This window comes from Suncus etruscus, chromosome 17 (assembly GCF_024139225.1).
Source record: "Suncus etruscus isolate mSunEtr1 chromosome 17, mSunEtr1.pri.cur, whole genome shotgun sequence".
NCBI classification, from domain to species: domain Eukaryota; kingdom Metazoa; phylum Chordata; class Mammalia; order Eulipotyphla; family Soricidae; genus Suncus; species Suncus etruscus.
In genome coordinates this window covers 11,112,794-11,129,734 of record NC_064864.1, presented here as the reverse complement: position 1 = coordinate 11,129,734, position 16,941 = coordinate 11,112,794, and positions in this window count along the sequence as shown.

Sequence of the window (16,941 nt, the reverse complement as noted above, 5' to 3'; positions counted from 1 at the left end):
ATGCAAAACAAAGAGAGTAGGGGCGAGGCACAGTAGGAATTGCTGTAACTTTCCACGGGAACATCTTGATTTTAAAGGTTAATAAGATTATCATCAGTCAAGAGATTCACATTATCTTTGAGCAACAAAATACAAAATCTAATCTCAGCTTGGGCCTTTTGACCCCTGTCTTTACAAGGACATCTTGGAGCCTAGTGACTCCCTAGCTCTAGGCTACTTCTATTTCTTTGTGTCCAAGGGCAAAAAGGCCACATGCAGCTTGTAAGCACTTTGGCTAAGACTTTCAGAGACTCCATTTTGATTAGTGAGAGGGCTTTTTAATTATTCCAAACAGTCCCCAACACTATAACTCCAGCCCCAAGTAGTCATTTTCTTAGCTCAGCTCTGAACTTTTCAAATCATTGTTTTACAAAATAAAAGTATTCAGAGTTCAGAACAATAATACAGCAAGTAGGGTGTTTGACATGGACATAGTCAGCCAGATTCAATCTCTAGCATACAATATGGTCCTCTGAGCCTTCCAAGAGTGATCCCTGAGCACAGATTTAGGAAATAGCCTTGAGCATAGCTGAATGTGGCCCCTCAAAAATATATAATAAAATATAGTATTCTCTTACCAATATATTTTTATATCTGATAGTATAATCTTACAAGAGAAAAAACAGCTTTCTATATATTCCTTTGTTATTACTATTCAAAGCACAACTAACCGATGATTTTAGCAAAAAATAAAATAGAATTTATATTTGGGCTGTAAGATACCATCTGATAAATTTTTTTGTTTTGTTTGTTTTTGGGTTTTTTTTAGGGTTCAAACCAACATCACTGAGGACTCATTTTTTTTTAATTTTTATTTTGACCATATTGGCTTATATATCTTTCACAGTAGTATTTTAGGTACATATTATCATTGAATAAGGGGATTTTGTTTGGTTGTTTTTAAAGTAAATGTCAGAGAAATGAAACCAAACTGGCAGTGGCCTAGCTCCACTGCTCCACCACAGACAGGACCAACTGTGATGGCCAAATCCAGAAAGGGATAGCAGCAGCCCATTAATTTTAGCCAATGAACCCCAACATAACATATAAAGAACATCATACTGCAATGGCCACAGTGGGGAAAATGCAGTATCCCAGCATGTTTAGAGAATGAAAATAGTAGTTCTGAAGACTGGAAAAGTACCAGCCACTATATTGCTTTTCTGATTAGGACTTTAGAGAGGAAATGTGGAGGATGTGCAAAGAACTCAAAGAAACCATATAATCAACTGAACAACCCACAAATAAGACTCAAGAAGATATAAAGGTAGAAGTGAGAAAAATTCAAACAGAAATAACAAAAAAAAATGGTAGGTGAAATGAAAAACTCATTAGTAGGTCTCATCAGCAGAATAACAGCTATTGAGGATAGATTTAGTGAACTGTAAGATGACCAGCATAATAACTCTATATAATAGAAGAGGTTGGAAAAGAGCCTTAAAAATAAACAGAAGAAAGGGGTTTTGGTATTGTATTTTTGTGTTCCTAGGGTATATTCCTAGGAGTGGTATAGCTGGATCATATGGGAGCTCGATTTCAAGTTTTTGGAGGAATCTCCATATCGCTTTCCATAAAGGTTGAACTAGTCGGCATTCCCACCAGCAGTGGATAAGAGTTCCTTTCTCTCCACATCCCCGCCAACACTGTTTATTCTCATTCTTTGTGATGTGTGCCATTCTCTGGGGTGTGAGGTGGTATCTCATCGTTGTTTTGATTTGCATCTCCCTGATGATTAGTGATGTGGAGCACTTTTTTATGTGTCTTTTGGCCATTTGTATTTCTTCTTTGTCAAAGTGTCTGTTCATTTCTTCTCCCCATTTTTTGATGGGATTAGATGTTTTTTTCTTGTAAAGTTCTGTCAGTGCCTTGTATATTTTGGAGATTAGCCCCTTATCTGATGGGTATTGGGTGAATAGTTTCTCCCACTCAGTGGGGGGCTCTTGTATCCTGGGCACTATTTCCTTTGAGGTGCAGAAGCTTCTCAGCTTAATATATTCCCATCTGTTAATCTCTGCTTTCACTTGCGTGGAGAGTGCAGTTTCCTCCTTGAAGATGCCTGTAATGTCCTGGAGTGTTTTGCCTATGTGCTGTTCTATATATCTTATGGTTTGGGGTCTGATATCGAGGTCTTTAATCCATTTGGATTTTACCTTCATACATGATGTTAGCTGGGGGTCTAAGTTCAATTTTTTGCAAGCAGCTATCCAATTGTGCCAACACTACTTGTTGAAGAGGCTTTCCCTGCTCCAGTTAGGGTTTCCTGCTCCTTTATCAAAAATTAGGTGATTGTATGTCTGGGGAAGAGTGGCCACTCAGGCTGATACCGTAGTTAGGCACTGTAAGCACTCACCTCTCCTGAATCTGATACATAGACAAGCTAGTTCTACTTTTAGCCACCACACACCCACTGTTCATAGTCATGGATTCGTCATATGTGATTCTCTCAATCCTCCTGGGCCTGTAGACTCAGAGTTCTATCCAGCTTAACTCAACCCCAACTCCTGGAGTAAGATCTAATAAACTTATTTCAATCTTTTAAAAAAAAAATAAACAGAAGATAAAAAAAATCCTCAAAATAATCAAAAAGACAATAGAACTCTAAGATAAATTTAATAGAAATAACATAACAATTATTGAAGTTTCTGAAAGAAAACCCTTATGAAGAATCAACAGTCAATGACATCATTGCAAAGAAATTCCCTGAACTAAAGAGTGCATGCAACTACATTCTAGATGCCTGAAGAGTACCAGATAAAAGAGACCCAAAGATTAAAGCAACCCAAGGCACAATGTATCACCTGATAAAAGCCACAAATAGGGAAAGAATACTAAAAGCTGCAAAATCAAAAAGGGAAATTACACCCAAAGATACATGCTTGAGATTTATAGCAAATTTATCACAAGCAAACTTCCCAGCCTGAAGACAGCAGTGATATACAGTGACTAAAACTCAATGAAATAAATGTTCCACCAAGAATTCTTCATCTAGCCAGAATTTCATTCAGATTTGATAGAAAAATACACAGGTTCACGGATAAACGATGTCTCAGAAACTACACAAACTCAAAACCACCTTTCATGTAGGGTGGACAGATCCTGGCTTCCGGCTCTCTATTCATCCTCTCTTGAGCTGGAGGCTAGCTCTAGCCGCATGGGGTTTGGGGTGACCCCACGTGGAAGGCCTTCTCCCTAACTTGGGTGCACTGGGAGCCTTGATAGGCCCCAGCCTTCTCCTCTTCTGCACCCGGCCTCCAGGCCTTCTGGGGTTCCAGTCCAGGAGACCAGAAATTGTGGGTCTTAACTTGGGGTGTGCTGAGATTGCTTGGTTGCACTAAGTTTGTCACTGGCAATTTCTGACCAAGCTACATATGGAAAACTGCGGGGTCTAGTGCCCCCACGTGCACTGCATGTATTAAGAGTATCCCTTATCTTTATGTTTGTTTTGCGTATCCAGAATGTCCATTCTTCCCTTTCCCACACACCTACAAAGCTCATTTTTACTCCTTAACTCTCACCCCCCCCAAACATCACTAACCCACATTACTCTTTTTAACTTTAGTACTGCACAATCCTAATCACAGACCAAAGCCATGCATTGTGTGTGACAAAAGACATAAAATGGACACATATTTCTTTCGAATATTTTGTGTTTTTTTCTCTGACAGCTATAAGTATTACTAAATATTCTCTTATACAGTGACGATTCTAACCACTTTTTATCTTCTCTTTATGAGCTGTTCAACAAGAAAATTTTGTTGAAAGACTCCCCCAGTTTAATGCTTATGATTGAACCATGTCATGGGGATTGTTGGACTTGTTCTTATGGCCCCCATATGCGCAAATAATGCCAAGTGGCATTGCTCCTTTTTTGCATAGGCACATTAAAATGTGAAAATACTATATATACAAATAAGATCCTATCTAATAGAGATTGGAATACACAAATCTTGTAGTGCAAAGGGACCTTACACCCTGAACATTGACATAACGACCTGGCACAGGCCTTAGAAGAAAGGGCATTTTCCATTCACCCCTGAACCAGGGAAGCCATCCACCATCACCTGGAAGCAATTCTCTATCACGGAAGACCCTACCACTGCTCAGACACCGACCTGCTCAAAAGAGACTTCCCTTAACACTGAGAAGACTTAACAACAACAACGACCTGCTTACAGGACAGGGATCTCTGCCTTGCCCTTTAATGGTAAGGTGAAACAAGAGGACGCTCCACATCCTGACTTCAATGTAGGATATGCAGATTCCAGGATATTTAATACAGAAACATGATACCAACAACAGAGACTGTGTGAAAAATAAAAGTGTGTTGGCACTACAGACAATGTCTTGGATTGGACGATCTAGCTTGCCTGGAGCCTAGAGTTGGTCTTATGCCAAGAAACTTCAGAGGTCGGGTCTCTTTGTATTAGGCCTTTCCATGTCCCTCATATTTTGATGGGCCTATGCAAACAACAATTGCCACTCTAACACAGTTTTTACTGTGCTCCTTTGACTCTAATCCTTAAAAAAAAACACTTAAAATTTGAGGTTAACTTAAGCTAATATGCATGTACATGAAAATGTAAAAAATACTATGCCTCCAATGTTTAAGGAGTTACGTAAGTTTTATGGCTTTAGATTGCCTTGTGTGCTGTTAAGAAATATTATAATGTGTTACAATCTGGGGACTTGAAGGACAAAGTTATTGTACATGGATTCTGTTTTATTTATCTTAATGTTCTTTGGCTGAAAGTTCAAAGTTAAGATATCAGCAAGGAGACTTCTTCTGAGAATTATGTTATGGGTGATTGTCCTTCCACTGTAACTTTACCTTGTCCTCTTTCTTTGCATCTTTGTTCTCATAATTAAAAATAAAAAAAATTAAAACAAAAACACCCTTTAAAGAACTGAAGTATCTAATTTAAGGCAAGGTAGACCCGACCAACATTCCAAACTCCTACAAAAATATGACATTAAGTCCCTTGACCATCATTTCACTCAATGTCAATGGACTAAACACACCAGATAAGAGACACAGAATGGCAAAATGGATCAGAAAATTGTATCTGACAGTTTGCTGCCTGCAAGAAACACACTTACATAGAGCAAGCATAGATTCAAACATAGAGTCAAAGTGAAAGGTTTCAGGAAAATCATTAAAGTAAATGTCAAAGTGAATGTGTTGGCTTAATGGATTCTTTCAGTCAAGTGCATTATTTTCCCTACATCAGACAATCAAAAGGAAATTTGTGTGTGTGTTTGCATGTGTGTAGTGTGTGTTTTTTGTATGTGTGTTTAGTGTTGACATATAATGTCTAGGGAAGTTTCTTATCATACTAGAGCAGGAGCAATCTGAATAGTCTTTTGCCAGACGTTCAAAGGACCTCCGAATTTTAGGAAATTCATTTAGCATTACTAAATTATATACTTTATGACTAAACCATATCATATTCATTGTCAAGACAGCAGTTTAGAAAATAAAAAAACTTTATAGAATCCTTGTAAATAGTTCTTTGTTTCAAATTAAACTCAAATAAAATTTAATAACACTTTTTTGTTCATTATAATAAACATACTGCTTTTCACTTTCATTTTTTTCACTTCATGTTATTTTCTCATTATTTCTCCATGGTAATCCAATGCTAGTAGCTTTCAGAAAGATAAACGCACAAAACAAGCTTTCTGATATGAATTTCACTTTTGTATCTATTTGAAATAGCATCTGATCTTCCCCTCATTTATTTTTATCAAGCATAAAAATACATATGCCTTGCTTTTGTATATGAAATAATATACCAATAAAAATATATTCCAATAATACATTTTTCTCAATACTTAATGTATGTCATTTAAAAATCCCAGCTTTACTAGGGGAAAGCCTTTTTTCTGTCATATAGGTTATTATTTAAATGATCATTAAAATGCACAGAAAGCTCTATCATCCTCAAATTTGAGATGTAAAATTTTTATGAGAGTATCTGTAACACAAGAATGATAGACCCTATGGAATTTGTAAGTTTTATGGTGATAGCTCAGTGATAGCTCAACAAAAATTTTAAACAACCCCAGACTGTAAAGCATGGGACTTTACAGAAATTGTTATTCTTTTAACCACATTCAGCATGAGTATAAATCTATTCCTGCAAAAGAAAATTTAAAAAGGAGAGGATTCATTTTATTTTAAACTTATAAAACTAACTGCATAGGTTTTAATAGAAGTAATTTCTTGGGGCCGGGCGGTGGCGCTAGAGGTAAGGTGCCTGCCTTGCCTGCGCTAGCCTGGACGGACCACGGTTCGATCCCCCGGTGTCCCATATGGTCCCCCAAGCCAGGAGCAACTTCTGAGCGCATAGCCAGGGGTAACCCCTGAGCGTCAACGGGTGTGGCCCAAAAACCAAAAAAAAAAAAAAAAAGTAATTTTTTTTTTTTTGGTGTGGTTTTTGGGTCACACCCGGCAGTGCTCAGGGGTTACTCCTGGCTCCAAGCACAGAAATTGCTCCTGGTAGGCACGGGGGACCATATGGGACGCCGGGATTCAAACTGATGAACTTCTGCATGAAAGGCAAACGCCTTACCTCCATGCTATCTCTCTGGCCCCGATAGAAGTAATTTCTATTAAACCCTCCTTTAAAGTCCTTGAATAATATCTGATTAAGGTAATTGAGTAAATAGCTTTTATACTCAAACATTTTGTATTCTTAAGGTAAAACTCATTTTGAAGTACTAATAATGAAAGAATATCTATCATTATGTTAGGATACTTAATTTTAGCATTTAAGTCCTTATAAATATAAAGATAAAACAGATGGTTACCTAAGTACAAAGATAGAAATGCAATGGTTTATGTTACTACTATAAAAAACAGGGCAATGCTGTGTAAAAGAAATAGAAACATAAAGTATAAAAGTATAAGACTAAATTAGGAAAAAGGAGAAAGCCTGTACAAACTGATCACAAATAAAGAAACTAGTACAATAAATAAAATCTTCTCAAGAAAAGAAAAAATCTATACATTATTCACAAGATTATTATAGTTCTATTTAAAGAATATTTTAATTAGTATTGCTACTATTAAGAATATTATTAATGCCTATACTTCTTAAATTTTTGAAATAATTGAAAACAAATGTAACTTCAGTCTATGCAATCAATATGATTGTGATTTTGAAATGAGGCAATAACAACACACACAGACACACAGACTTTAGACCATTATCTCTGATAAATATATATGTATAACCTCTCAAAATATATTAACAAACTAAATTCAAATACATATTCAAATAATCATTTACAATGATCAAGAATGATTCATTCCAGGGATGTAAAAATGGATCCACATATGCAAATCAGTAAACAAAATACACACATTAACAAAAGAGCAAGTTTTTATGATCTTTTTAATAATTGTTGGAAAAACATCCATTAAGTTCAATCCTGGGGCAACAGTGAAAGTACAGGCTTTGCCATGCATGTGAATGTCCTAAGTTCAATCCCCAGTACCACATATTGTCCCCTAAGCCCTGCCAGAAGTGTCTTCTGAGCAAAGGACCAGGAGTAAATTCTGATTACCTCTAGGTATGGCAAATCAAAATTTAATACCTTCAGCTATAAAGGAGACCTAGAAAATGAAGGCAACTCAATATAATAAATACCATGCTTGAGAAACCAACAATCAACATTGTACTCAATAGTGAAATGCTGAAGCATTTTTTTAAATAATGAATAAAACAAGGATGTCTTCTTGTAGCATTATCACAAAATATAGTGTTGGAAATTTTGATGGAAGCTCTAGAAAGAGAAATTACATAAAAACAAAATACTTCTAAAATTGGAAATGACTAGTCACCAATATCTGCCAATGGCATGATACTGTAGATTTTAAAAATTCTCAAATCTCAAAGATATTATAAAATCTACTTAATATTAAAAAGTATTCACAAAATTAACATACAAAAATCTGTTGTGTTTATATATACATGTTACAAATGAGCCTTGAAAATGAGAAAAATTATTTTGCAATCACATCAAAAATAATTAAACTTGAACTGAACTTAATTAACTACTTTGAAAAGACCTTTATGCTAACAATTATATCGAAAGAAATAGAACACACAAAAGAAAAAAAAGATGCTCAAAAATGAATGTTCAGGAAGATAGATAGGAAGAATTAACAGTTATCAATGACTATATTCCTAAAATCAATACAAAGAATCAATGCCATCTCTATCAAAATATGATGTCATTGTTTATAGAATAAAAACAAAAATCATAAAATTTATATGAAACACTAAAATCCTGAATAGCCAATCAATATTGAGGAAACACATCCCAAGATGAATTATCAAGTGCCTTGACTTCAAAACTGAGTGATAGTGATCAAAATTGTATGGTATTGGAATAAAAACAGACTCATGAGCCAATGGAACATGGTTGAAGGCCCAGAAATAAATGTACACATTCGTAGAAAATTATTGTATGACAAAGGAGCTAAAAGCATACAACAGGGTGAGAATACTCAATAAATGGTGCTGACATAAAGACATATACATAAAGAAAAATAAAATTAGATTATTATGTAATTCAATAGAAAAATAATTCAAAATGGATCTAAAAACTTTGTAGGTGAATCCTAAAGCTATAAAATGCATGAAAAAAAACAAGTGGTAAGTTTCTTGCATTTGTCTTATTAGTATGTTTAATGGCTCACATGTAAAAAAAAAAAAGGAAAAAATAAACAGATATACAAACAATTAGATATTCACCCAAATATGTGAGACTTTCTATTTTCCAAAGGAAAAGAAACAAGTGTCAAAGAGATTATGAAGAGAAGCTAATCTTTGCCCCAGGTGTTCTTGGTGGGAATACACATTTGTGTGATAATATGAGAAGCAGTATAAAAATTCTTCAAAAAAAATTAAAACATGGATCAAAGGAAATAGGACATGGACCTACAAGGAGTAGAACACTTTCTTTACATGTGGCAGGCCCCAGTTCAATTTCTGGCACCACCTATGGTCCTGAGACCATTTACTATGGGTCACTTTTGAGCTCAGAACTCGAAAGAGTCTTGAGCACTGCAGGTGAGACTCTGTTAAGCCCCTTTCCAATTAAAACATAGAAATCCCATAGTATCAAAATATCCCACTTCTTAGTATATACTCCAAAAGTGTGCGAAACATTAATTCAATTATTACTGCATTATTTGCAATAGCCAAGAACTGAAAACCAGCAATTCTCTCCAATACCAGCTAAACTTGCTTTAATCTAAATTATGTTCTTAATTAACCATTGTTCTTACCCTCACTGCCTGGAATTGGTATTAGATTCCATAGGTTAAGACCTCGGTCTACAACATAGTTTATTCTCCACTTAAAATCCCAATAGCAAGTGGGAACTCCCTAAATTATATACAACTTCTGTTGGATTTGACCTCAACGATTTTTACTCGTCCTCCCAGATTGAGAGAATGAAAGGAGGCAACAAACCTGGTTAGTCTTTTCTGATCAGACTTTATCCTGCTTCATCAATGAGCCCAATTTAGCTGCCTCATTAGCAAAAAGGACCCTTTTATCACCCTGAAAGTAGAAGAATTTGGGGTGTTCTCACAGGACCTAGCCAGAGAGACTAACATATTTTATGTTATCTCACATAGGCTAATGAATTTGTCTTACGTTGATGTGTAAGTAATAGGAAGCTAATATATTTATTATGGGAGTGTTTGTTTTGAGGCCATACTCGGCAGTGCTCAGGGCTTACACCTAGATTGCACTCAGGGATCCCTTTTTAAAGTGGTCAGAAAACCATATTGGTTGCTGGAGATTGAACATGCCGCATGCAAGGCAAACACCCTCCCAATATTCTATCACTATGGCCACACACAACTTTTTTAAGTTATTACATATTTTCAGTGATTCAACTATTATAAAAGTTATTAATAAAACACCATAAATAATGTAAATCCCTTTCAATATAATCCTATTGAAACAGACTCAAACAAACTTATTTATAATCTTATTTCTCTCTTTAGACTTTCCATAAGATACTGATTGAGTTTTTGTTTCTTTTCTATCACTCACTCATCACATTCGACTACTTCTAACTATATCCAAACTTCCTTCTTTCACTACCCCTCCAAAGTGATCCATGACTTTGGATACATTTTAATTGTTAAATTCAATACACTCCTATTCTTCTTTATTTTTAATTTTTTGGGGGGTCACACCCGGCAGTGCTCAGGGGTTATTCCTGGCTCCAGGCTCAGAAATTGCTCCTGGCAGGCACGAGGGACCAAATGGGACAAAGGGATTTGAACAGATGACCTCCTGCATGAAAGGCAAATGTCTTACCTCCATGCTATCTCTCCAGCCCCTATTTTTAATTTTTTATTTAAACACCATGGTTACAGGTTGTTCATAGTACAGTTTTTTTTCCACAGATAAATTTGTTCATGATTGAGTTATAGTCATATCTTATACAACAACCTTAGCCAGTGTGCATTTCTGCCACCAATATCATTTCCCTCTCACTCTCCCTGATGCCTTCTTTCCTCCCACCCATACTCGCCCACTTGCTCTGGAGCAAGCATTTTACTTCTCTATCTCTTCTCTTTCTCTCTCTCTTTCACACACACACACACACACACACACACACACACTTTTCTTTTTTGACTGTGTGGTTTGCACTACTCTTAATGCTTGTCACTTGCATAGTAAACCCTTCTCTAAGTGCACTCTCTGCTCTTTTTGGAAAGCTTTCTATCATGGACTGGTCTTTCTTAACACATTCCTATTCTTAATTTCTCCAGAACCACAATCCCAGATGGTATTTAGTTAGTTAACTTAATCAGTCACTCCACACCCATTTTCCAGGGTAACTTGCATTTAATCAACATCTTCCAGAGGAAAAAAATTATCTTATCTAAATAAACAATATAGTATGATATTTAGGGTAAGTGAAGAATTTTCCCCTTCCTTTATAGGTTTTTCTCCAGCTTGTTAAGAAATCAAATTAGTATCAGGCACATTAGTAGGCTAAAAAATTACAAAACAACAAAGTTAAATACATTTGATGAATGTTCGAGTTATACAAAGTCTGAAACCAATCAGGCAAAGTGAGAATGTCCTCAGTTTAAGATTGAAATAGGAACTTGGAGATTTAAGAATGCAGGAGAAGAATTCAAATGATGAACAAATGTTCTATTTCATGTATACCATGCCATAAAGTTTGGCTTCTCTGCTAGGAATTTTGTTTCAGATAAAATAACTAATTCTGGGTAACACTCTCAAGCTTTATTCTTGTAAGTAGTTAAGGAAGTGGCAAAAGTTTCTTTTCACCCTGCAGGCTTCGTTTGATCCTAACTCAAAATGCTCTACATGCCCTGTGATGTCCTGAGGAGGTCTGTTTGAGCAGCTTTCAATAGTTAATTCAGTACACAAGAGTAGGGGGGGGGGGGTTCTATTCACAGCCTTTGTAAAGAAAATCCCCTATAGGTGCATCTAAACTTCACAATCAGTTACAATGAGACCAACAGTAGGAGATTATTCAAACCAAGAGTGAACAATTTGAGATACAAGTAGGCCTAGTGGTCTCATTGAAATGAAATGGCTGAGGTAGTTACTTTGCACAGATACACAAGGGCTACATGAAGACAACCACAGAGAGTTGAACTCAGAATTATTCACTCACATGGATCTACAGAGACATTACACACTTTCCTGGAAGGTATTCTGAAACCCTGAGGAAATAATACTTACCATAGTAAAATTTTCTTGGGGACTATAGATGATTTCATTAATATACGATATAGGGACCGAATTACCTCCTCAAAATACTCAACTACTAAGCCACCATTTGAAACTTGTGCAGTAGCAAAAAAAGAATAAAACTGTATGAAAGAGAAGAAAATGAAAACAACTGTTTGGCTATTTTTCTCAAACTGGAAAACAGTCAAGAAAGGAAAGAATTTTTTTTTTTAAAAAAGAACAATTTCTCCAAAGAATTGGATATTTTACTCTTTGTATCAGCAAATTGCATTTGGTTCATTGTGGAAACAAATTTGTGTGAGAAGATAGGATTTTTGCTTCTTCAAAGACCCTCATTATTTCTTTTCAAAGGATTGTAGGCAGCATAATGTACGAAGAATAGCATTAAGAAACATCAATACAAATGAACATGAAAATTAATAGTTCTGATTTATTTCAAACTATTATCTATATTTCTGCCATTATTTAAGAAGTCAATATTGTCAAATCATAATTTTCAGTCTATTAAAGCTAGGAAAAATGCTAGTTTTCAAATAAGATAATAGAGCCAAATTTGTGGTATTCAACAATAGTGTTTACACATCAATTTTGGGATGATATTCTGTATCTAAGATACAGGGCTATAAAAAGATTTTAAGGTGAGGGTAATAGTAGAATAATATCAGTGATATTAATAAAACCAGAAAATTTGTGAGAGAGAAATGTGTATCATGGCTATTGCAGAGTCAACAGTAATTCCTGAATGCTGCCCACTGTAACCCAAAACAAAAAAAATTATCAGAACATTAACACATAATCTGAGTGTGTTCAACAATGGCATAAAAAATGTAATAAAGGATTATACTTCTACAAAACAAATATGACATTATCAGAGGGGCTAGAGAGATAGAACACCTGGTAAGATACTTTCTTTGCATGTGGAAAACTGCATATGTTACCACATATGTTACCCTAGTACTAACAGGAATGATGAAGGAAGGAAGGAAGGAAGGAAGGAAGGAAGGAAGGAAGGAAGGAAGGAAGGAAGGAAGGAAGGAAGGAAGGAAGGAAGGAAGGAAGGAAGGAAGGGAGGGAGGGAGGGAGGGAGGGAGGGAGGGAGGGAGGGAGGGAGGGAGGGAGGGAGGGAGGGAGGGAGGGAAGGAGGCAAAGAGAAAGGGAGGGAAGGAGGGAGGGAGGGAAAGTGGAGGGAGTGTAGAGGGAGAGAGGCAGAGGATCTTTCCCAAATGCAGAATAGCAACCAATGGCTGGTGGAGGAGCAGTAAAGCTGTTGTAGAACTCTAAAATATACTGAGACTTCTTTAAATGAAAGGCAGTTGTTCAAACAAAGAGTTCAGGGCTGAATAATTCAGAAATCTTTATTTAAGAAGAAAGTTGGAAGTATGGTGGGGGGGATGGAGAGAGAGAGAGAGAGAGAGAGAGAGAGAGAGAGAGAGAGAGAGAGAGAGAGAGAGAGAGAGAGAGAGAGAGAGAGAGAGAGAGAGAGAGGGCACATTCCAGAAGCACTGAAAGTCAATAAAAGAAGAACTAAAGAGAAATGATTAGCCCCTTAAAGCAACAACCACAACAAAAAGCTAACAAGATACAGGTCAGAGAAATGTTGACCCCTTTGAAAGCTGAAAGCTGAACAATATAATAGAAATATTTTCAGAGAATCAGAAGAACTCAAATTCCAAGTCTCTTGAGAATGAGGAAAAAGACATAAAATGAAATGGTTAGTTCAGGTAAGGGGAAAATACATTTTCCTGCTATCAGACATCAGCATTTGCTTTTAAGAATAATGCTTTTTAATTTGGTTTTCTTTTTGAAACTTCTAAATTCTTATTATAAAAATTGATATATTCAAGAACCTGAGCATAGCGTGGAGGAATTTTTCCTTGCACACAGCCAACTCGGGTTCAAATCCAATAAGGTCATCTGAACACTACCAAAAATTATTCTTGATTACAGAGCCAGGAGTAAGCCCTGAGCAATGCCAGGTTCACAGCCACTCCTGTCTATCAAAAAATCTATTAAAAAGAGATTGAAACACAGAATTTTTTTTTCAGGAATAGACTCAGAGATAAAATGCAAAAGGCTTAAAATACCCCCTATGTTGTCAAACAACAAGTAAGTTTGTTAAAGGGAAAAGAAAAATAGATATAGACATCTGAAAAAGTAGATTGCCTGATAGAGATGCTGATTTTATTCTCTCTGAAATTGATTTTGAACCCAATTTTTCATGTTTGCCACTCAAAAACTAATTTACTCAAAATTTAAGGACAGGTTTATTAAAAAGTTTTTTTCAGGTGCTAAAGGCTACATTTTTTGTCAGCCAAAAAAAATCTTATTCTCAGGCTAGAGCCAGGGATTTTTATAGGACTGACTGGGATAGGAAATTAAAATAATATTTATGGTCATTGGTCAGAGGAGAAAAACCAACTTCAAGCAATCCAGATTGACGCAGTGATTAATGAGAAAAATCTGCAGGCAGAGAATACATGTAATCCAATCAGTCATTTATGAACCAATAAAACTCTAAGTTTCATTAATAATAAATAAATAAATAAAACATCAATAGTGTTGACTTAAGAAATTAAATTTGGGTAGGCACAGCAAAAGTTGGAGTTAATAGAAAAGTGGAATTGGCCCTGATTCATTGCATGTCTGAAATCCAGCTATGAAGAGCTTTGTAAATTATAATGGTTTCAATAAAATAAAATAAAAAATTAAATTTGGGGTATTTTGTTTTATAAGAATAGATGTCTAATATGTCTAGAGCCATGCTTCATGTCTCAGTTTACCATATTTTATATGCAATCTATCAGCAATTATTGTTGGATCTTCTGACCTAGATTTATGACCTAGATGATCTGACCTAGATTTCTGCCTTATAGAGTGTGTTCTAAGTACCTGTGTTTAGATATCCTTGAAGCAGTCCTCCACGATGTCCGACTGCTGTAATCACAGAGCTAATCTTCACCTTTGTGTTCTTGAGTCGACTTTTGAAACAACCACTAAGAACTTCTGGTTTCAACCATAAATCCAGCCTTGTAAGCAGTGACAGCCACCTAGTTTCTCAGTATCAATTTTCCTAAAGATGGCTAAGGTTCTGCTTCATCATCTTCATCATCAGCTCTCCAATCCCTCCCTGAAAATTAAGATTCCCCCTGACTCTCAGAAAACAATAAAATATCCGACAATGTAAGGCTGTCCAAGAAAGGTGCTAGCTCCAACAGAGATAATAGCCATTAAACCTCCACTGGTTAGTGTTACCCTGTGGGCACACCACTTAAATCTTCTGCAATTCATCTTCAAAGCTGTTGAAATGGGTGATGGGATCATTGAAAGGGGTGATTTATGTCAAAGTGTGAAATGAAAACGTCTCAAGGTTTCATTTTCTGTAGTTGACCCTGACAGAAATTTGAAAGTGCCATTCTGCTCTTAAGATTTCTGCAGGTGGCCAATAGCATCTAGACGCGGAAACCCTGTAAGCAGCATTTCTCAATTACAATTGTTTATATTATAGAAGAAACCTCCATTTAAAATCCCAAATTTGTAAAACCCTGAGGCACCTTCAGAAAGGGGGCAGGCCAAGGCTCAGCCACACCAAAGCCCTATCAAAGCTGTAGCAGCAGGACCCACACCCTACAGTCAGCCCCACATCAATGACACAACTTTACTGTTTGGCCACTAAACTCTGCAGAGATTAATGAAATAATTGACAACTCCAGGTATGCCCTTTTCTTGGCTAAAATCTTTGGGGTCTTCTCATAGTGAGAGCATTTCTAATTTCCAGAAGCCCCAGCAGCCACATGTACATCCCATAGCTGCTGCCATGTAAACTCTTCGGTTCAACTTCACAGATTCTGAAATCCCTGAAGTACTAGGCCATGCATGCAGCTACACAACACCTCCAAATTTCTCAGTACTGACACCCCGTAAGTACACCAAGAAATCCTAGAAATTAATGTAAGAGTCTCCCTTGTACAAATGTAAAAATGTCTCTTCTGTCAGAGATGTTAGAAAACTTGCCTAACAACACATAGAAGTAGATGACACTAAATTGAATATCTCGATTTCTAAGCAATAATGCATTCAACTACTCTAAAACACAAATGCGTAAAAAGGAAGCATTATTTTCAAAATGTTCTTACTTTGACTATCTAGTCACATTTTCCTTTTCACAAATATTACCCATCTTTAAAGCTAATGCATTGCTATAAAGTGTATGTAGTAATTTCTTCCACACTGAATGTGGAACTTATTTATTGAACAATCATTATAAATGTATCCCTCATCAACCAGATAAATTCCTTGCCAAAGAAGGCTTACCTCTGAAAAGCATGTAACATATACATTCTGAGTGCAAAGAACTGTATAGGCTAGGGGGAATAAAAATGTTCCTGGTTTCATATCACTACAAGACATAATCTAGACTTGAAGTTAGGGATCACTTCTTGGAAGCAACTTTATACAATTAATTCCCAAGGAATGTATAAATAATAACCAGATAAAGTATAGAGAATTATAGGACACACTGAAATTATTATTATATATTATGGGGCTCTTGGGAAATCTCAATTTAAAACCTGTTCCCATTTCCTTTAGATCCTTTTTATCATTTCTCTATTCCTTTCCCATATTTCATTTTTTTTGTTGTTCTTTTGTTTTTTGGGGGGCCACAACCTGTGATGCTCAAGGATTACTCCTGGCTATGCACTCAGAAATCACTCTTGGCTTGGGGGACCATATGGGATGCTGGGGTATTGAACTGCGGTTCGTCCTAGGCTAGGTAAGGCGTTTGCCTTACCACTTGTGCCACCACTCTGGCCCCCATATTCCATTTTCTAAGTGATGAAACAGTAGTGGAGATAATCATGAAATAAATAAAAACCATCAGATGTATATTAAAATAAAGATGCTAGAAATAATTTTAATTTTACTGTCAAATTATATTTCTTCATTCTCACATTTATATTATTTACAATACTGAACTACATGGTGCTAAAAATATCCAGGTTTATTTCTGAAAAACCATAACTTAGGAACTTTGCTCAGTTTCTTAAAAGATAGCCTATAATCACATGTGTAGATGGAGGAGACAAGTAGTGGTGCTTCTGCTCATATGACCATCTGCTTTTCCAGTCTCAAGACTTAAATG